Genomic DNA, 21150 nt, shown 5'->3' on the forward strand with positions numbered 1-21150 from the left:
AGGTCTCTGCATGTAAGTCTTTACTTCCTGGGTCAGATTTATTCCTGAGTCTTTTTTTTTTTTTTTGGATGCAATATTAAAAAGGATTATTACTTTCATGTATTTAAATACCACTGATTTCTGTATGTTGATGTTGTATCCTGCTACCTTGCTGAATTCTTTTATTAGCTCTAGTTGTTTCTGTGTGGAGCTTCTAGAGTTTTCCATATATAGTATTATGTCATCCACATAGTGAGAAATTTACCTCTTCTCCTCCAATTTGGATCTCTTTTATTTCTTTTTCTTGTCTATTTGCTCTACTAGGATTTCCAATACTATATTAAATAGGAGTGGTAAGATAGGAGTGGTAAGAATGGGCATCCTTGTCTTATTCCAGATGTTAGCAGACAGGCTTTCAGCTTTTCAGTGTAGAGTATGATGCTGGCTGTAGGTTTGTCATAAATTCGCTTTTATTATGTTGAGATATGTTCCCTCTCCTTACATACCCACTTTAGTAAGACCAGGGGCTCAGTGTGGTCCGGGGCCTGGGAGGATGGCAGCAGCAGCAGTGGTGGCAGGAGGAGAGGGGCTACCTCTTGCCAGCCAGTCATTTGCTCCTATCTTCCCCTGTGGCTTGGCCTTGGGTTGGCCTGGCTGCCCCAGGAGCATTGGTTCCAAGTCTATAGGTCATTCTGCTCCAAGGAGGCTGGCATGGTGAGGTCAGGGTGCAGGGGGCGGGGGGCGGGAGTGAGGCTGCCCTGTGCAAGCCCTTGAATTTATCTCCATCTCCCCCAGGGGCCTGGCCTTGTGGCAGCTTCTGCTGCCCCAGGGTTGCAGGACTCATCTGTTTAGGTCAGCCTGCTTCCTGGAGGCCTATACGATTTGGTCAGGGAGCGGGGAAGACTGCAGTGGTGGCAGCTGCGAGGGCAGGAGAAAGGGGGCTGCTCTGTGCCAGCCTGTGGATTTGCTCCCATCTCCCCCGTGTCCTGGACTGGGGGCGGCCTCTGCTGCCCCAGGTTCCCTGGAGGCACGTCCTCAAGTCAGCCTTCTCCTTAGAAGAGGGTGCAGTGCCCTCAGCGGACAGTGTTTGGGCACCAGCAAGGACTTCCAAAGGATTGGGTTCTAGCCTGGGGTAACTGACTCTCCTTTCCTTTCTTCTCTTGCTTCCTAAGGCGGTGGCTGTAGCGGTGTTTCCATTATAGGATATTACTAGGTATTGAACTTAGGTAGGTCTCTGTGATATACAGAAGAAAAATATTTTTAAGCCTATATATGTTTTATATATATATATGTAATATATATAGTGGCTACCATATGTAAATCTCAAACTCCCAAATTTATCCCTTCCCACCCCCTTTGCCTGGTAACCATGAGATTGTTTACTATGTGTACGAGACTGTTTCTGTATTGTAGATGAGTTCATAGTGTCCTTTTTCTTTCTTTTTCCTTTTTTTCTTTTTTTTTGTTAAGATTCCACATATGAGTGATATCATATGGTATTGTTCTTTCTCTTTTTGGCTTGCTTCATTTAGAATAATGTTCTCTAGGTCCATCCACATTGCCACAAATAGAATTATTTTCTTCTTTTTTATGGCAGCATAGTATTCCACTGTATAAAAATACCCCAATTTCTTTATCCAGTCATCTGTTGCTATATGTAGGTTGCTTCCATGTCTCGGCTGTTGTATAGCGTGGTGCTGTGACCATTAGGATGGAGGTATGTTTTCACATTGGAGTTTCCTCCGGATATATACCCAGAAGTGGCATTGCTGGTTCATGTGGTAAGTCTGTTTTTAGTTTTTTGAGGAATTTGCATACTGTTTTCCATAATGGCTTCACCAAACTACATTTCCTAGCAACAGTGTAGGAGGCTTCCTTTTTCTCCATACCCTCTCTAGCATTTATCATTTATGATGGCCATTCTGACTAGTTTGAGGTGATACCTCATTGGAGTTTTGATTTGCATTTCTCTGATAATTAGAGATACTGAGCTTTTTTTCATGTGCCTACTGGCCATTTGTATGTCTTCATTGGAGAAATGTATGTTTAGATCTTCTGCCCATTTTCGGATTGGGTTGTTTGTTTTTTGTTATTAAATTGTGTGAGCTGTTTCTATATTCGGGAAAATCAGCCTTTGTCAAATATTTTCTCCCATCCTGTAGGTTGTCATTTTATTTTGCTTATGGTTTCATTTGCTGTGGAGAAGCTTGTCAGTTCAGTTAGGTCCTGTTTGTTTGTTTGTTTTTGCTTTTATTTCTATTGCTTGGGTAGACTGCTGTAGGAAAATATTGCTGAGAGGTATGTGTGATAATGTTTTGCTTATATTTTCTTCTAAGAGACTTGTAGTGTCTTGTCTTCTACTGAAGTCTTTAAGCCATTTTGCATTTATTTTTGAGAATGATGTGCGGGAGTATTCTAACTTCATTGATATGCATGCAGCTGTCCAGTTTTGCCTACACCATTTGCTGAAGCTAAAGTCTTCACTCCATTGCATGTTCTTGCCTCCTTTGTCCAATATAAAGTGACCGAATGTTTGTGGGTTTATGTCTGGGCTCTCTATTCTGTTCCATTAATCTGTAGGTCTGTTTTTGTACCAGTATCATGGTGGTTTGATTGTAGCTCTGTAGTAGTGTCTCAATCTGGGAGGGTTATTCCTTCTGCTTCATTCTTTTTCTTCAGTAATGGTTCGGTCATTCTGGGTCTTTAGTGATTCTGTATAAATTTTAAGATGATTTGTTCTAGTTTTGTGAAGAATGTCCTGGGTGATTTGATAAGAATCTGTAGTTTGCTCTGGGCAGTATGGCCATTTTCATAATATTAATTCTTCCAATGCAAGAACATGGGCTATCTTTGCATTTCTGTAAGTCGTCTTTTAGTTTCCTTAGTCAGTGTTTTGTAGGTCTCATGTAAGTCTTTCACTTCCTAGTTTAGATTTATTCCTGAGTCTTAATTTTTTGGATGCAATTTTAAAAGGGATTATTACTTTCATGTGTAATGAAGAGCCACCGATTTCTGTATGTCGATGTTGTATTCTGCTACCTTGCTCTATTCTTTTATTAGCTCTAGTCGTTTTTGTGTGGAGCCTTTAGGATTTTCCATATATAGTGTTATGCTATCCACATATAGTGACAATTTTACCTCTTCTCTTCCAATTTGGATGTCTTTTATATCTTTTTCTTGTCTAATTGCTCTACTAGAGCTTCCAAAGTATATTGAATGAATAGAAGTGGTGAGAGTGGGCATCCTTGTGTTGTTCCAGATTTTAGCAGACAGGCTTTCAGCTTTTCAGTGTAGGTTATTGTGGTGGCTGTAGGGATGTTATAAATAGTTTTTATTATGTTAAGATATTTTCCCTCAATTTGACTTTAGTAAGACCTGGGGCTCAGTGTGGTCAGGGGGCTGGGAGGATGGCAGCAGCAGTAGTGGTGGCGGGAGGAGGAGGGGGGCTACCCCCTCGCCAGCCAGTCATTTGCTCACATCTCACCTGCAGTTTGACCTGGGGGCGGCCTCTGCTGCCCCAGGTTCATCTTTAGGTCTGACTGCTCCCCAGAGCCCTGGCTGGTCCAGTGAGGGAGCTGGGGTGAAGGCAGTCGTGGCAGCTGTGGAAGCGGGATAAGGGAGGTACCCTGTGTGAGCCTGTGAAATTGCTCCCAACTCCTTGTGCCCTGCCCTGGGGGCAGTGTCTGCTGCCCCAGGTTGAATGGAGGCACATCCCCAGGTCAGCCATCTCTGGGGATCCTTTCACAGTTTGGTCAGGGAGTGGTGGCTGCTGAGGCGGAAGGGGGACTGACAGGTGTGAGCCCCGTGGATTTGTTCCCATGTCCCCTGAGCCCTGGCTTGACTGGGGGCATCTTCTTCCCCCCCCTTTGAGGGACACACATTTGGTGGTTAGCTTGCTCCTGGGAGGCCTGCGGGGTGTGGTCAGGGGTCGAGTAATTATTGGTGGTGGCGGCAGCAGCTGTGAGGAAAGAAGGCCTTGTCCCAGATGCTCTTGGTGGACTTGCTCCCATCTCCCCTGCAGCCTGGCCTGGTGGCGCCCTCTACCGCCCCAGGTTCCTGGGACGCAGGGTAGGGGTCAGCCTGCTCCTGGGAGGCAGGTTTCTTGAAGTGTGAGTAGGGACAGCAGGAAATGGAAGCGAATCCCTGCTGTAGAATGGGGCAGCCCCAGTCCAGCCGTCTCATCCGCCGCTATGGCCACCGCCGCGGCCGCTGCGCCTCCCTGACCACACCGCGCCTGCCTCCCAGGAGCAGGCTGACAGGGAGGAATTCTTTCCAGGAGTCTGGGGTAGCAGAGGCTGCTCCAGGCCAGGCAGCGGGGGAGATGGTGGCAAGTCTACTGGCTCTCCCAGGGCAGCCTCCCTCCCCCGCTGCCGCCTGCTGTCCATCCCAGGACCGGGCTGCACCCTCCCACCCGGCAGCACCGTCAACCACCCAGCGCCCCCTGGCGGGCGGTGTGCAGCCCGGGACCACTCTGACCCAATCGGCTCAGACGAGGTACTGGACGGGGGGGGGGGGGGGGGTAAGGGGGTCGGGGGTGGGGCAGGGCGCCCGGGTGGGATTTGGAACGGCCTCCAGCCCCACCCGCCTAGGCCCGGGAGCCTGGGACACAGGGCTGTGTGCCCGCACGCTGCCCGGGATCCCTGTCTGGCGGTTGACGCCCTGGTGATCGGAGCCGGGACAGCCCCGCCCCCGTTAGGTGAGGGGTGAGGGGGTCAGCTGGGTTAGGGGTGCACTCTGGGTGTGGGGGATCCCGCGGTGAAGGGGGACAGGCTGAGGGGTGAGGGGGTCACTAGGGGTGGAAGTGACCCAGTTGAGGGGTTAGGGGGTCCCGCCCACGGTGAGGGCCGCTTGGAGTGGGGGCACCCAGCTGAGGGGTTGGGGGTAATCCCGGGGTGAAGGGTGAGGGGACTATCTCTGTAAGGTGGGGGGGCCTGGGGTGAGGCATGAAAGGTCAGCTTGGTTTGCGGGGGCTGTAGCTTAGGACCTAGTGGGGCGCAGTCTAGGGGCGGAGACTTCCGTGTGAGGAGAAGGAGCCTTGTCTTGGTGAGATCAATCTATCAATGGATCCATCGGGGACCAGGCCTGGCAGGGGGTTGGGAGGCAGTGACTGAGTGGGGGGCGGCGACAGGGGGCGTGGGCCTGGGGGTGGGTGTGGCCTGGCCCGAACCTGTGGTGATTCTAGTTGGGTGCCGGGACCCTACTGCAGGAGCCTAGCGTCCGCGCGGAGGGCGGGAGGGGGAGGGGAGCGCACCGACCCGCGCGGACGCGGGAGCGCGCCCAGAGCGTGCGGACGCTGGGCGGGAGCCGGGTGCTCCTGAGCCAGCTCCCGGAGGAACGCCGCCTGGGGTCTCGGCCACCCGCCGCTTGCTGTCGCTCTGCTGCCGTCGCCGAGCAGGTAAGGGGGCGCTGGTCGGGGCGTGCAGGTCGGGGAGCCGGCGGGTGAGGGCTGGGCTGTGCAGTTGGGGAGGCGCACAGGGCGGGGTGCGTGGGTGAGGTCCGGGCCGCGCGTCCCGTCAGGACACTGAGGCGGGTCCCGGCCGCCGCCCCGGTTGTTTAGTAGTCACTGAATCCCGCATCTTTCTTGGCCGCCCCTCATGAGCGGGTTTGGGAAAGTCGGAGCAGCCCCGGGAGATGGGAGGGCGCTGGACCGCTCCGGACCACCTCCGACTGGCCCTGAGGCCGTGGCCTTCCCTCGCAGGTGGACCTGCCCTGGGAGCGGAGGCCGCCCCGAACCCTGTGGGGCACAGGCGGCCTGGGGCAGGATAACGGGCGAGGCCTGGGCCTTTGGGAGCTTGTTAGCCTGTCCCCGAGATTAAAAGCTTTTGACAAGTGTCTTTTTAGTCTTTTGAGGAATCTCCCTCCTGTTTTCCACATTGGCTGCACAAAACTACATTCCCACCAACAATGTAGGAGGCTTCCCTTTTCTCTACAGCCTTTCCAGCATTTATCCTTTGTGGACTTTTGAATGATGGCTGTTCTAACTTGTGTGAGATGATACCTCATTGTAGTTTTGACTTGTATTTGTTTGATAATTAGCAACATTGAGCCTTTTTTCATGTGCCTGCTGGCCATTTGTATGTCTTCATTGTAGAAATGCTGGTTTAAATTTTCTGCCCATTTTTTGAATTGGGTGGTGTTTTGGTTATTCAGTTGTGTGAGCTGTTTCTGTATTCTGGAAATTAACCCTTGTCAGTCTCATCTTTTGCAAATATTTTCTCCCATCTCATAGGTTGTCCTTCTGTTTTGCTTATGATTTCCTTTCCTGTGCAAAAGCTGATAAATTCAGCTTGGTCCCATTTGTTTGTTTATTTGTGCTTTTATTTCTATTGCTGCGGTAGACTGCCCTAGGACAACATGGCTGAGATGTATGTAAGATAATGTTTTGCCTATGTTTTCTTCTAAGAGATGTATAGTGCGTTATCTTATGTTTAAGTCTTTAAGCCATTTTGAATTTATTTCTGTGTAGGGTGTGAGGGAGTATTCTGACTTCAGTGATTTACATGCAGCTGTCCAGTTTTCCCTACATGCTTTGCTGAAGAGACTGTCTTTACTCCACTGTATGTTCTTGCCTCCTTTGTCGAAGATGAATTGACCGAATGTTTGTGGGTTTATGTCTGGGCTGTCTATTCTGTTTCATTGATCTGTATGTCTGTGTGTTTTTTTCCCCCTCCTTTTCCAGTTTTATTAGGTAGAATTACTACAGTTTGACTGCACATACACATTATATTGCATGTAGATACATAGATACGGTATACTGTAACTTTTTTTTAGTTTACATGTATGTACTGATTCTGAGAAGAGATTAGGTTTTTAAACTTACATAGTTATTAAAGGAATAAACCCAACTACAAAATAAGAATATGGTAATCCAATCATAAAGGACAGTCAGATGTGCTTACACGTATTCAAGAAGTCAAAATGATAATTAGTACACTGGTGGCCTTATTATTATTGTTATTATTTTTTAGATTCCTCATATAAATGATGTCATATGGCATTTTTCTTTCTCTTTCCGGCCTACTTCACTTAGAATGACAGTCTTCAGGTCCGTCCGTATGGCTGCAAATGGCATTATTTTCTTCTTTCTGTGTGGCTGAGTAGTGTTCCATCTTCTTTATCAAGTCATCTGTCACTGAACATTTGGGGTGTCTCCATGTCTTGGCTATCATGAATATTGCTGCTGTGAGCATTGGGGTGCATGTGTCTTTTTGAATTTTATTTTCCTCCAGATAAGTTCCCAGGAGTGGGATTGCTGGATCACATAGTAGGTCTATTTTCATTTTTTTAAGGAGCCTCCATACTGTCCTCCATAGTGGCTGCACCAATCTACACTCCCACCAACAGTGTGGAAGGGTTCCCTTTTCTCCACACCCCCTCCAGCATCTGTCATTTGTAGACTTCTCAATGATGGCCATTCTGGCTGCTGTAAGGTCATATCGCATTGTAGTTTTGATCTGCATTTCTCTGACAATTAGTGATGCTGAGCATTTTTCATGTGTCTGTTGGCTATTTGTATGTCTTCATTGGAGAATTGCTTGTTTAGGTCTTCTGCCCGTTTTTGGATTGGGTTTCTTGTTTCTTTGATATTAAGATGTATGAGCTGTTTGTATATTTTGGAAATTAGTCTCCGTCAGTCACATCATTTGCAAAGATATTCCTCCCATTTCGTAGGTTGTCTTTTCATTTTGTTGATGGTATCCTTAGTTGTGCAAAAGCTTTGAAGTCTAATTAGATCCCATCTGTTTATTTCTGCTTTTATTTCCAGTTCTCCAGGAGCTGGTTCAAAAAATGTATTTCTGTAATGTATATCTGCGAGTGTTGTGCCTATGTTTTGCTCTAGGAGTTTTATAGTATCTGGTGTTACACTGAGGTCTTTAATCCATTTTGAGTTTATTTTTGTACGTGGTGTTAGAAAATGCTCTAATTTCAGTCTTTTACAGGTAGCTGTCCAGTTTTCCCAGCACCACTTATTGAAGAGACTGTCTTTTCTCCATTGTATATTCTTGCCTCCTTTGCCGTAGATTAATTGACCATAAGTGGGTGGGTTTATTTCTGGACCTTCTATGCTGTTTCATTGGTCTATGTGTCTGTTTTTGTGCCAGTGCCATACTGTTGATTGCTGTAGCTTTGTAGTGCAGTCTGAAGTCAGGGAAAATGATTCCCCCACTTCTGTTCTTTTTCAAGATTGTTTTGAGTGTTCGGGGTCTTTTGTGTTTCCATACATAGTTTCACATTTCTTGTTCCAGCTCTGTGAAGAATGTCGTTGGTAATTTGATGGGCACTGTATTGAATCTGTATATTGTCTTGGGCAGTATGGCACTGAGGCCATTATTTCTTCAGATATTTTATTTACTACCCCTACTTTCTCCAGGTGCTCCAGTTCTACATCTGTTAGTCTGCCTGGAGTTACCACACAGCTCACTGTCGTGCTGTTATTTAGTTTTCTTTTCTTTCCTTGTGTTTCCTTTTGGATAGTTTCTATTATCATGCCATCAAGTTTATTAATATTTTTTCCTGCAGTTTCTAATCTGCTGTTAATACCATCCTGTGCATTTTTCATCTTAGATACTGTATTTTTCACCCCCAGAGGTTTGGTTGGAATCTTTCTTATATGTTCTTTGTGTTTACTTAGCATGGTTAATATTTTTTCTGCTATCATTAACATATGGAATATGGTTATAATAGCTATTTAGTGTCCCTTTTGAATAATTTTTTAGTGTAAAGTCATATATGTTATTTCGACTTCAGTTTCTTTTAAGTGTAAAGTATTGTGTAACATAGGCAAAATTGGTTAAGTCAATACATTTTGTAGGAATTTCACATGTTCTGATTCCTTCCACTGCCCATCACCCCATCACCTTCGCTCCTCCAGTGTTTGAGTCGTAATCTTCAGGAAAGCCCTTTGAAAAAGAATTTTTGCTCAGTCAGCAGTTGTCATGTCAGTCAGTTCATAATTCTTTTAAAAATTGGGCTTCTTTGATCTCCAGTGGAACGTGGACACACTTCAAAAACTCCTCACCCGTAATCTTTGGGATCCAATTTTCTCAAGCAATTTACTTTAGGACTATTACGTATTTGGGGTCAGGGACGATAGATCTGCCTGGTTCTGAATTTTAGACACTCTCTGAACATGTATTAGGTTCAAATCATGTTTACTCCTAAGCTTATCACACCCTGGAGCAGTACTGATTGTTGGGATATGCCAGCACCTAAGATACAAGAGCTTGTTAGGTTTCTCATAGTTTATTTACCAGCTCTGTCTTGTTCTTTCCCACAGATCTAACATGTAGTTCTGCGAGGAAAGGAAACCACATAGTTACCCTATGAGGCGTTTCCAAAGGTGTAGGTCTACACAAAAAGCCCCATCGGTGTTCCTTTTTAAAAAATTGAAGTATAGTCAGTTTACAATGTTGCACTAGTGTCTGGTGTGCAGCGGAGTAAGTCAGTCATCCGTATACACACATAGATTCATATTCATGTTCTCTTTCATTGTAGGTCATGACAAGACATTGAATATAGTTCCCTCTGCTGTGCAGTAAAAACTTGTTTTTTATCTCTTTTTTGTATAGTAGTATCTGCAAACCTTGAGCTCCCAATTTATCCCTTCCCACTATCCACCCCCTGACCGGTAACCATACATTTGTTTTTAGTTCTGTTTCTATTGATTCATTTTTCTTCTTCTTATGGGTATCTTACCTCCTAGGGCCCTAATAAAATAATGTTGACTGGGTGGCTTGAACAAGAAATTTATTTTGTCACAGTTCTGGATGCTAGAAGTCCAGCTTAAAGTTCTAACAGAATTTGGTTTCACATGGCCTTTCCTCAGTCTGTGCATGTGGGGAGAGACAGAGAGAGACAGAAAGACAGAGAGATAGAGAGAGCACACAAGTTCTCTAATGCCTCCTCTGCCTCTTATGAGGATTCCAGTTCCATCAGGTCAGGGCCTTACCTTTAGGACCTCATTTAATACTAATAACTTCCCCAAAGGTCTAAATACCATCACATTGGCGGTTAAGGCTTTTACATAGGGATATCGGGGAGACACAATCATTCAGTCCACAATATGGGTCCTATTTTTTTCTTTCCGTGCATTCCTGGTATTCTTATTAGAAGTCAAACAATACGAGCTTTGCTTTATTGGGTGCCAGCTATTTTTATGTTCTTCTCAATATCCTTAAGCTTTGTTCTGGGATGCAGTTAACTCATTTGGAGACAGTTTGATATTTTTGAAGCTTTCTTTCAAAGTGTTAGCGCTAGACCAGAGAAACCTTTAGTTTAGGGCTCATTTTGCTCCCCTCCTGGGGCAGTAACCTCCTTAGTGCTTTATATAACGTTCTGGGGACTGTGAGGTGTTGTACTCTGGTGGGGGGGGGGACTGAGCTCCAGGAGTTGTTCCTTCTGCTCCTTTCAGGTGGTTCTTCCTGTGGTTTTTGGTAGTGTCTTCATTCCTGTGCCTTGATCAGTACTGGGTTCAAGACGCAAGGAAACGTTTCCTCTGTAACTCCGTCTCCTCTGCAGCACTTGGCTCTGTGAATTCTAAGTGCCTTGGACTGCACAGACTCAAAAAACCACCGCCTCAATTACGGGAGACCACCAGGCTCCATCTGGGTCCTCCTTCCTGTACTGGGGCTGGGAACGCACTTTAAGCAGTGAGTCAGGGCAGTGGTCAGACTCGTTCTCATTTGTTTCTCGTCGCTCAGGGGTCCCAGTCTTGTGCTGCCTGGTGTCCAGTGTCTGAAAAATGGTCATATATATGTGTATATATATTTTTTAAATTTTTTTTCAGGATTTTTTTTAGTTGTTTTGAGTGGTCCTTGCCTGTTTGAGCATGAAAATGTCTTTTAGAATCAAGAAAAGTTCTTCCCAGTGTTTTCTTCAGCTTAGTCTCCATATAGAAGATGCTTATGACCTCTGAATGCTGAGATGCCTGAACTGAATGAAATGCTCCTGCTTATATAAGGCTCTAATTATGTATGAAAAAAGGGATGGATTGGCTATTTGTGGATTTGGTCACCTGTTTTTGATTGTTATTAAAATGTAACTTAATAAATACTTTGTTTATATATTAATCAAACACTTTTTACATATAGTGCTTCCTACAGCCACTCGGCATATCGCAGTTTATCTCCAGGGCCCTTGAGGTATTTTTCTGTGTCAGAGTTTCCTGTTCCTTTGTGTCGATAGTCTTACATGTTCATGGCAATCACAAAGGATAGAGTTAACTACAGACACTCTGACTAGTCATTTCTTCATTGTACCTTTTTCTGAAAAGACTCAAGTAGTATTTCTGACCCTGTATTCGTAATTTTTAGTATTCCCCTCAATGTGTTTGCTATGGGAATTCTTTACAAATGGAAATATAATAAAAATTCTAAAAGCTTCTCTCCAGAAATGGATGTTTTCTTTACTAAAGTCTCTGGAATGCAAATAGGAAATCCTTGCAATGTTTACTTCCATTTTTTAGTTACCAGCCAGATAAAGAGAAAACAACTTACTGTGATCTCACTGAGATTAGGCTCACACGCCATCCTGAATTTATGAGAGATCACAATGCTAAGTAACAGAATAGTGTATACACTAAAGAAACTAGATAGCGTCTTTTCACATAAATGAGGGGGGCGGGCATAAACTCTTTCACCTGGTGTGACATTGTCATCTTCCTTTTATCTCACAGTGTTGGAAGATTTGATAAACCTTGAAGGTGGATGAAGAAACAAAACACGAGAGTCACCTGGAAACCAGCACCTGGGAACGTCGTCAGCTACCGTGTTGTGTATCACCCCCGTGGGGGCAGGAGACATCTGGTGGCCAAAGTGCCACCCACAGTCACCTCCACTGGGTTAAAGCGGCTTCAGCCCCAGACCACACACATCACAGTTCTCCCAGATTACAAGACAGGAGAGGGGAAGCTTAGGTAAGGATCAGGCACGACAGGTACAAAATGATAATTTTGGGGGGAAAGTGTGTAATGTTTTAAAGGGCGATTTTAATACATCTGCTTCCTTTGTAAATGTCTGAAACTGATTCTGTAATGAATTACATTATAATGGTTAGATAGGATGCCTAAATAGCACATGATTTTTACCTATCTAGTTCCTGCTAAAATGATTCTACCTATTAGTGTCCTCATTCTAATCTAATCTTCTGAATTGGGAATACCCTTTATACTTCCACTTGGGCAGCGCTCTGTCGTGATAGCTTACGCTTTCTGACTTAACCATTTTTATAAATACATATTTTGAACTGTTTTGTTTGTAATGATTCCTGTGTATATCCCTTAGATATTTTGAATTCACCTTACTATTACAGGGGCACTTAAATGCTTATGGAGACGAGACGAGCTTGTTGCAGGCTGTGGCGAATTTACCTCACAAAGGAGGCAGGACCCTCACAGGTGAGTAAAAGTGTCTGGCGCGCTTGGAGCTCTTGCTTGTGGTCAGAGCTTGTGGCTGAATAACTATGTGACGGCCTTCTCTTTTAAAAATCCCACTAGACATGGCTTTGAACTGCATTCGCCAACAGAGCTTCAAGACCCAAGCTGGCATGAGGCCTCGAGCTTGAAAAATTGGTGTTCTCATCACTGATGATGTTGAGGCCCCGTCAGAGCAACTCAAGGATGAAGGCGTGGAGCTGTTTGCTGTTGGTGAGCACTGAAGAGACTGGCTGTGCCCCCGGGCGTACAAGTGTGCTGAGGATAGTTTTGAAGTTAATACCGTTTTCTGAAGCATAGACAAACAAGCAGACACATTTTCCCTATTACATAATGTATCAAAATGCTGTGCCAGGACGTTAATTCATTTCCTTCTTTTCTCCTTGTAATGATCCGAAACTCTGGCTTCCTGGAAGAGAGTAATGGGCCAAGAGGACAAATAGGCTTCAGGAAAATTTCGGTTTGACTTTCCACAGCGCTGTGACTGTTTTTGATATCCGTTATTTTTAATTTACAGAAAAAACACCGAAGAGACACTTTTTGGTGGGGAATTGGTGCTAGAAGCATTTAGGAGAATCTAAACAAAATAGGCTTTGGTTAATATTATTTTTTGTGTCTATTTTATAACTAGAGATATGTAGTCATCTTACTATTGAGGAACATCATATCTAGTTGATATTGAATACATAGGGGTAGCCCCTGAAATAGTAGCTTTATTCCATTGATTTTTTTCTGAGACTTGTTTTTTAATTTGTATGCATCCATTTTTCCAAGGTATTAAAAATGCTGACGAAGCTAAGTTAAAAGATGACTGCAGCAGATTCCGATGATCCCCACGCATGCAAGCTGGCAGATTTTGCGTCCCTCTCCAGGATCCTGGATGACCTCACCCTCAACTTGTGTAACAGCATCAGGAGTCCAGGTAAGGTTAGCCCAGGGTTTGTCACCCTCACCATGTTTGATATTTTGGTCCAGGTAATTCTTTTTTGGATGGAGGGAGTGGATTCTTTTGTGCACTGCGAGATGTTTAGCAGCATCCCTGGAGTCTGCCCACTGGATACCAGTAGCATCCCCTGAGTTGTGAAATCTGCTTGCCTACTTACCCTTGACCCGCCTTGAAGACCTTTATGGACTGTTCTTGTACTGTCTCTCATCACCAGGATGAGCAGGCTGGTGATTAGCTGTCATGCCCCTGCAGGTTTAATGTAACTGACTGTGATAGTGCACTTGTTTTAGCTTCTTTAAATCTTTGTTCTTACTGAACATGCTCAGATATTCTTTTTTTAAATAATAGATTATTGTTCATTCCTTTGTTTTGAACATTTGTTGCACAATGTTGGGATGGTAAGATTCTGGTCAAAGTTTGTGAAGATCATGCTGAAATTTCTAGGGAGCAATTTTTTTTTTTTTTTTTTTGCCACAGATTGGTTCCCTAGGATAATTGATAGACAATATGTTGGAGAAATATTCTCATATAATATTTTTAAAAAACAACTTAACTCAGATAATCTGGGGCTGACACTTAAATCGTTGATTGATTTTTTTTTTTTTATTTTAGTGTCACCCAGTAAAATTGAGATTAACTCTAGTTTCCATCTGAATTTTACTTTGAATGTTAATTGTGAGATGGATGCAAATGTGGATTGGGGAAATGTTAAATGTGAATGGAAATGTTGATTGGAGAAATTGTTCTCTACAACTAAGGAGTCAGGCTTTACCTTAGGTGTGTGAAGCAGCTACCAGAGCTCAAATTCATGCTGTGAGAATTTAATTCCAATTTAATTTAACTGCACCAATTTCATTTCAGTTATTTCAAGTGTTTTGTTTGTGTATAGTTTAAGAATCTCATTTAAGAATTTTTTTTCAGGCTTTTGTGTATTTTTTTATTTGAATAATTAATAGATATTTTGGGGGAAGTGTGGATCAGATTTAAACATTGTACTTATTGGTTGTAAAAAAAATTTTCCAACTCTTGGTTTTTGTTAAATAATTAGAACAGTGATTGGAGATTACAGGTGCCTATTTTCTGTTATATTGGGTTTCTAGCCCTTTAAGCAGAGTATAAACATGTGTTCAGTTTATGTTTTTTCTTTCCATATCTTCATAAAAAGTCCCATTGATTTTAAAAGAATAGCTTCCCAGCACACCTGTAAGTCCAGTGTGGTGATTCCCTGCCCCCTCCACCGCCACTTTGTGCTTTAGTGCAACCTTTATTATATAACCACAAAAACTGGGAAGAGAACTGTGCACTGCAGATACTAGACCTGCACTCTAAGTGAAGTCTTTGATAATAAGAGCTCCCTAACCCTCTTAATTGGTTTATTTATTTATGGAAGGTGGTGCTTCCTCTAAAATATATATATGCATCTTTTCTTATATTGCATACACTTGCTGTTGTTTTGAAATAATAGTTGTATGGTGTTTACATTTATGGCTTGATCATTTCTTTTGAAAATCCTGTTGTTTAACGATGGATTCGCTTACTCAGGTTGTTGGCAAGAGCGTGGAATTGCATCAGATCTTGCTATATTAAATAGATGGGAATATTAGATGCCAGAATTTTTCTTGAGTGATTCATGGCTCTTGTGTTCATTCTCTGTATCATCAGCTTCCTAGGGAGAGTTCTTTTTGAAACAATATCAACTCCTGGTAATTTTTATGCAGTTAATTTGTATCTGGTCGTTTAAAGGCCAGAGTGGCCCATTTGACTCTGACTTAGTCGTCTGCTTTGACTTCAGTGGTTTTAATCCTTGTCCCCACTACCCTTTCCTCTCATTTGGAGTTCGGGGCACAGTTCCAGCATTTAGCAGAAGACTGCAGAACAGATAAAGCATGCTAGCTTCATTAGGTGGTTTTCACCAAAGTGGATGTGAACAGGTCTGAGTTTGTGATAGAATGAGTGATTACAAGTGTGTCTAGTGCTTTACAGTTTTTGAGACTATGTAGTTTCACATACATTCTTTCTATATTTTATTTTCATTTGATGTTGAAAACTGATCTCAAAAATCCATTTCGAAGTAGAATAGAATGCTTGAGCCAGTGAGGGGACCAGTCTTAATGGGTCAGAATTTGCCTCTGTGTAGGAAGTCAGCAGGAGCAGACGCCTTCTCTTTTCTGGCTCTGTAGGCATCTGGATCTGTTAATACACAGATGACAAATTTTGACCAGCTTTGAAATGACATTCTTTAGCAGAGGAAACATATCGTTAGCTCTGCAAATTAGCCTTGTAGTGTTCAGGGAATTCAGTAGGTGCCTGGCCCCAGATGGTAAACTGCTATTGTAATTTTTATTTCATATAATAGAGTTTAGGCATTTTTTTTAAGATGAAAAAATGGTTTGGGCAACTTCATTAATTGATACGACTGTTACATCACTTTTTAAAGAATAATTCATGTTTTTAAAAGGTGATATATATTTACAGTTAAGTCATAGTATCAGAAGATTTAAAATAGAACAGCAGTCTGCTTCTCCGCCACCGCCAGTCCTCCTGTCCACAGACAACCGCTTTCAGCTCGATTTAGTTTTCTCTCTCATATTTACCTACATGCATCTAAGTAATATACTGTTATTTCTTAATTTATCCATTTTAGGTATCATCTCTTGACATCTTGCTATGGTAAATGAGGACATTAGTGTTTGCGTTACCCTCCCCTCTGCCCTACTCTCCATTTCTCTGTATAATTAGATTACAATTTTTGATTAAAATGGTGATTGCTCTTTTTCTTGTCTGGCATCTTATTTTTCCTTGAGTTAATAACTGCCTTTTAAAAAAATTGCTTACTTTGCCTTTTATACATTTTCTCCCAAATACAACCTATAAATCTGTGAAATGTCTATGAGTATTATTTTCCAAGTACTTTAAACACATAATCTGTTAGTTTTTTTTTTTTTTTTTTTTTTTTTTTCCGAACACCTCCTTCCCGGAGCTCTCTCACTCCCATCTGAGCTGAGTCTTCTCTGGGCCGGTTGGGCAGTTTTTATCCTGTGATTCCCTTGCTGTCCTCTTGTATTGGATCTCCCATTTCCTGGATCCCAGGTGTGTACTTTCCTTGGTTTATTAGACCATTTTGCTAGAGTACATCATTTAGCTCCCTTCTCAGGGGAGGCAGATTTTTGACCCCATGCAAGTCTGACACTTTGATTTTACCTTTAATACTTGATTGCTGGACTGACTGTAGACTATTAGTTTGAAAAGATTTTCTTTTAGAATTTTGAGAGCAGTGTTCCTTTGTTTTTAGGCTTCCAGTGCTTCTGTTGAGAAGCCTGATGCCCTCCTGATTACCGTTCCTTCATGTGGGTCCTTTTACTTTTTTTCCTGGAAACTTTCAGGCTCTTCCCTCCAGCCTCGGTGCTCTGGAACTTCAGAATGACGTGTCTTCACGTGGTTAGTTTTCCTCTTGTTGCCATGGGTGCTCAGGGGACTTTTCAGCCTGCACATTGGAGAGTACACTCGTCCTCCCATGCTTATATCTCCTCATTGCTGCCATTCTCTTTGTGCAACTCCTGTTAATTGAATGTTGAGCGCCCTGGGTGGAACCTGTAATTTTCTTATCTTTTTATTTCTTTGCCTTTTCGTTCGAGTTCCTGAGCTACTTACTTTTTTTTTCCCCTTCCACTCTTTCTATTGAATTTTGACAATAATATTCTTAATTTAAGGGCTTTTTCTCATTTTCTGACCATTGCTTTTTCATCCTTTCTGTTCCTGTTGCTTTGCTATATCTTTTCTTATTACTTCTGGGTTTTAGAGTTTGTTTTGAAGCTTTTCTGTGCTCCCTGCATTGTTTCTGTTTCCTCTGGGTTCCTCTGTTTTTTTTCAAAATGATTCTCTCAGATGAGATGTTTTCTTCGAGGGTCTTGTTTCATCTTTGTCTATCTTTTCATAGAAGAGTGAGGGACTGAAAAGCTCTGTAAGTTTGTCTGTAAGAGTGAGGCTTGTCTGCAGTGGGCTTCACTGTGAGGTTGGGGAGCAGGCTGCCTTCTTCAATGGAGGAAGACATCTTTGTGGAGTTTTTTTGGGTTTTTTTTTGCAGCATTTTGTTTTTCAGTTTTCCATCTGGTGGCTGTACACTTGGCCACTGATGTTCTGACATCAGGACGTAGGAAGTTCTGTGAATCAGTCGTTCATCACAGCCCTTGGACCCCCTTGTGTTCAGTCCCATCCGTACCTTTGCTGTCTGCTGTGCTCAGTGTCCCTGAGCCCAGAGCCCCCTCCTGTCTACACTTTCCTCTGCCAGCACTTAGGTTGTAGCTTCCTTCACGCTGCTTAGGTTGTTACTGCTCCTCTGACTTCTTCCTGACTCTCAAAAATGTGTTGAAATCTTTTATCTGCTTTGCTGGCCTCACATGTTCTCTTTATCTTTGGGAGTTAATATCAACTTAATTTCTTTATTGTCCGGTTTAGTGGGAAATTAGGATGGAGAAGAGAGGGAAGCAAGAAGTTGGTCTGCCATACTTAATTTGGTGTCTATTTTTAAATGAAATATTTTTAATCTGGTTTTTAGGGCAAAGTGCTGAGAAATGGATCTGATTAGTTACCCTCCAGAGAGTTAAATCACTCAAACTGAAATTTTGCAGTACCATATTTGAGTAAAAGTTCAAACTCAGATTTACCTTCCCCAATGAACAGAGCAAAGTATTGTTGCTATTACCAGAGTCAGCAGAGAGAGCAGATAAGCCCAAGGGTTTGACTCTGCTTGGGAAGCCAGATCACAAGCCAGATGCTGGGTATGTAAAAGAAACATAGTTGTAAAGCCACTTGGACTACTGCAGTCAATATGTTGTACTATTTTTACTGGATTAGTTCATCATCCATCAATAAAGGGAAGTTAATGTCAGGTTTATAGTACTCTTTGGCTCTGCACGATGGTAATTTAACCTTTTCTCTTGTGTTTTATAATGAAAAGAAAAACATGTTCTTAATTGGAAGTAAAGAATAAAATTTCTTTAACCTCAAAAAACCTTTTTATTTTGATACAATTTGGTACTTAAAGAAACATTAAGAACAGTACAGAGAACTCCCATCCAGTTGTCAACATTTTCCCACACTTATGTTACGTGTGCATCTTCTTTTTATCCACCCTCTTCCTGCCCCCCCAGCCCCTGCCCCCCTCCCCACTGCCTAGTAATTTGCAGACCTAATGCACCTTCATCCATAAATAGTTTAGGTACCCCGCCCCCCGCCAAGAACAAAGACTTTCTCTTCAGTAAGTACAGGATATTGGTCAAAACAAGGACATTTAATAACTAGTACAATAGTATTATCTAATGCACATTCCATACTCAGAGTTCTCCAATTGTTCCAGTAATGTCCTTTATAGCTATTTCCCCTTTTTTGTCCCCCCCCCCACCTCCCACAGATCTAATCCAGGATCATGCTTTTCATTTAGTTGAGATCAATCTTTAGTCTCCTTTAATCTGGAATAGTTCCTTATCCTTTCTTTGTCTTTCACATCTTATTTTTGAAGAATACAGGCCAATTATTTCATAGAATGTACTTCAATTCGAGTTTTCCTGATGTTTCCTTATGATTAGGTTGAAGTTATGCATAGTTTTGGTGGGAGTACTGCAGAAGTAATGTGTCTTCTCAGGGCATCATGTCAAGAGGCATGTGAGGTTGTTTGTCTCATTCCGGTGATGTTAACTTCTATTATTTTATTAAGGTAGTATTTGCAAGGTTATTCCACTGTAAATTTACTCTTTTCCCCTTTATTATTAATAAGTAACTTGTAGGAGATGCTTTATAATTTTATGGATGTCTTGTTCCTCGTCAGACTTGCACCCAGTAATTTAGCATCCATTGATGATTCTTAACTGAATTAGTTATTACTAGGATGATTGCAAGATGTAGATTTTCTATCTCTTATTTCTCCTAAATATATATAGGGAAGAGCTTTCCTTTCTCTCCCATTTATTTATTCATTTATTTTATTAACACGGACTCATAGATTTTTATTTTATTCTGTGATACTCTGTTACTTATTTTGAGGCTCAAATTGTTTTAGATTTGCCTAGTGGGAGCCCCTTTAAGCCATAATTTTGAGATGCCCCCATTGTTCTTGGAGGCCGTTCTTCCTGGCACAGCCAGACGCCCCAGGCGTGGCCTGCCCTAGTCCTGAAATCAGTCATTTCTCCAAGTAGCCCTCCTTCCTTCTAGTGGGGAGTAAGATTTATAAAGTAAGATTTCTCAGCAAATAGGAGCTAAGAAACATAAATAAACAGACATGTCTGTATCTCTTTGTGTGTGTGTGTGTGTGTGAGACCATGAGTTCATACTGATACCTGAACTCCAGTTCAGCCCTACAGGTCTAGTCTTGCTCTTTCTGTCCCCATCAGTGAGAATCTGGTTCCCATTATCCTCAGCAGTTCGTACTTGTTCGCTCAGTTCCATAAGCAGAGAAATCAGGTCCGAGCTGCTAACCCATACCTTATAACTAGAGATCAATATTTGTTTATAGTTCTTTTTGTCTGTATACTGACAGTGTATAAAGTATTACGTTCAAAAGTTATTTGGGTTAGTTTCCTTCCCTCTTTTAATACACTTATTTACTTGACATGCAGTTAGCTTCATTTGTTTGTGTTTGATTTCCATTTTAGATTTTTCTCCCACCTCATCCTTGCTGATTTTACTTTTATGTGTATAAAACATGAGTATGGTCCTCAGAGTTAAAACGATAAACTATTATACCAAAAAGTGTCACCACCTGATCCTTCCTCTCATTGCTACCCATCCCTGTAGACAATCAATTACTTTGATCTACCCTTCCTGTGTTTCTTTTTATTAAAAAAAAAAGTACATGAGTATTTTCTTATTTTTTCTCACAAAAGGTAGCAAACTAAGTATATTCTTTTGAAATTTTTTTCTTTCATTTAATAGTATATTCTGTTTATCACTCCATGTTTGTAGTAATTTTCCTTATTATTTTTAACAGCTTCATAGTACTCCATTTGTGATGTCACAGTGAATTCAAACATTCTCCTATGTTTGGGCATTTAGGTTGTTCCCAGGATTTTACAGTTGCAGACAATGCTGCAGCTAATAGCCTCACACAGACATATATTTGTATTATTAGGTATCATCAGGGAAGAAGAAAAGTTTAACTTTTTAATTGAGCAGTAATAAGTTAGTGATTTTATAATAATACTTCAAACTATTTGTCTGCCAGCTCCTATCTTCCCACCTACGGTGATCTTACAAATGTATTTAAGGCTGTGGACGTGGAATAATTTATTGTACTTAGATTTCTAACTGGGAAACCTTGAAATTCGAGAGCTGGAAGTGGCTTCGGAAGCGTTGTTAGTCTAGGTCCCGGTTCATTTTAAGCAACTGGCTATTCCTTTCACATGCTGATCAGTGCTTTTTACCACCGAGTACTCAGACCCAGCTGTTTCTAGTGCTTTTCTCTTTTAATTTAATTCGTGTTGGGTTCCTGCCTGTCCTGCTGTTAACTGGCTGCTCCCTGGGGTTATAGAATGGCAGTTGGATAAGACAGTTACACATAGGGTAGAAACAAGGGTTTGGGCGTCCATTTTCTCTGGTAGGTCTGAGCACATTAGTGAGTAGCATAAACGCAGGGGCGCATCTTGGATTCCTAGATAATGCTGCTGGCTCTCCAGCAAAAGACTCCCAGTCTTTTGTCCCAGCAAATGGGCATTGAGGTGGTGGTGGGGGACCTCCTCCTGCGTTGCCGGATAACCAGGCCAACACAGCTTCCCTTCAGAAGGGCCATGAAAGGATTATTGTA

At 42.4% G+C, this 21150-nt stretch overlaps 1 protein-coding gene, 1 long non-coding RNA gene and 1 other non-coding gene across 6 annotated transcripts in view; 1 reads left to right on the forward strand and 2 right to left on the reverse strand.

Moving 5' to 3' along the window:
* The window catches only part of LOC106728633 (putative POM121-like protein 1), a 265938-nt gene that overhangs the window by 119984 nt on the left and 124804 nt on the right, over positions 1-21150 (reverse strand). The gene's annotated exons all lie outside the window — the stretch shown is intronic.
* Positions 1-21150, forward strand: part of LOC116664047 — a 45133-nt gene that overhangs the window by 14040 nt on the left and 9943 nt on the right. For 2 of the 4 annotated variants that reach the window (XR_004320342.1, XR_004320343.1), the window contains exons 3-6: positions 11654-11893; positions 12289-12373; positions 12473-12622; positions 13184-13331. This is a non-coding gene — a long non-coding RNA (uncharacterized LOC116664047). Of the gene's footprint in view, positions 1-5178; positions 5375-8154; positions 10629-11653; positions 11894-12288; positions 12374-12472; positions 12623-13183; positions 13332-21150 lie in introns of those variants that run through there. The other 2 variants (XR_004320341.1, XR_004320340.1) reach the window with 2 other exon arrangements.
* LOC116664591 lies at positions 9234-9359 on the reverse strand. The gene has a single exon (XR_004321112.1). It is a non-coding gene; the product is annotated as a small nucleolar RNA SNORA18 (small nucleolar RNA).

This window comes from Camelus ferus, chromosome 6, assembly GCF_009834535.1.
Source record: "Camelus ferus isolate YT-003-E chromosome 6, BCGSAC_Cfer_1.0, whole genome shotgun sequence".
Taxonomy (NCBI): Eukaryota; Metazoa; Chordata; class Mammalia; order Artiodactyla; family Camelidae; genus Camelus; species Camelus ferus.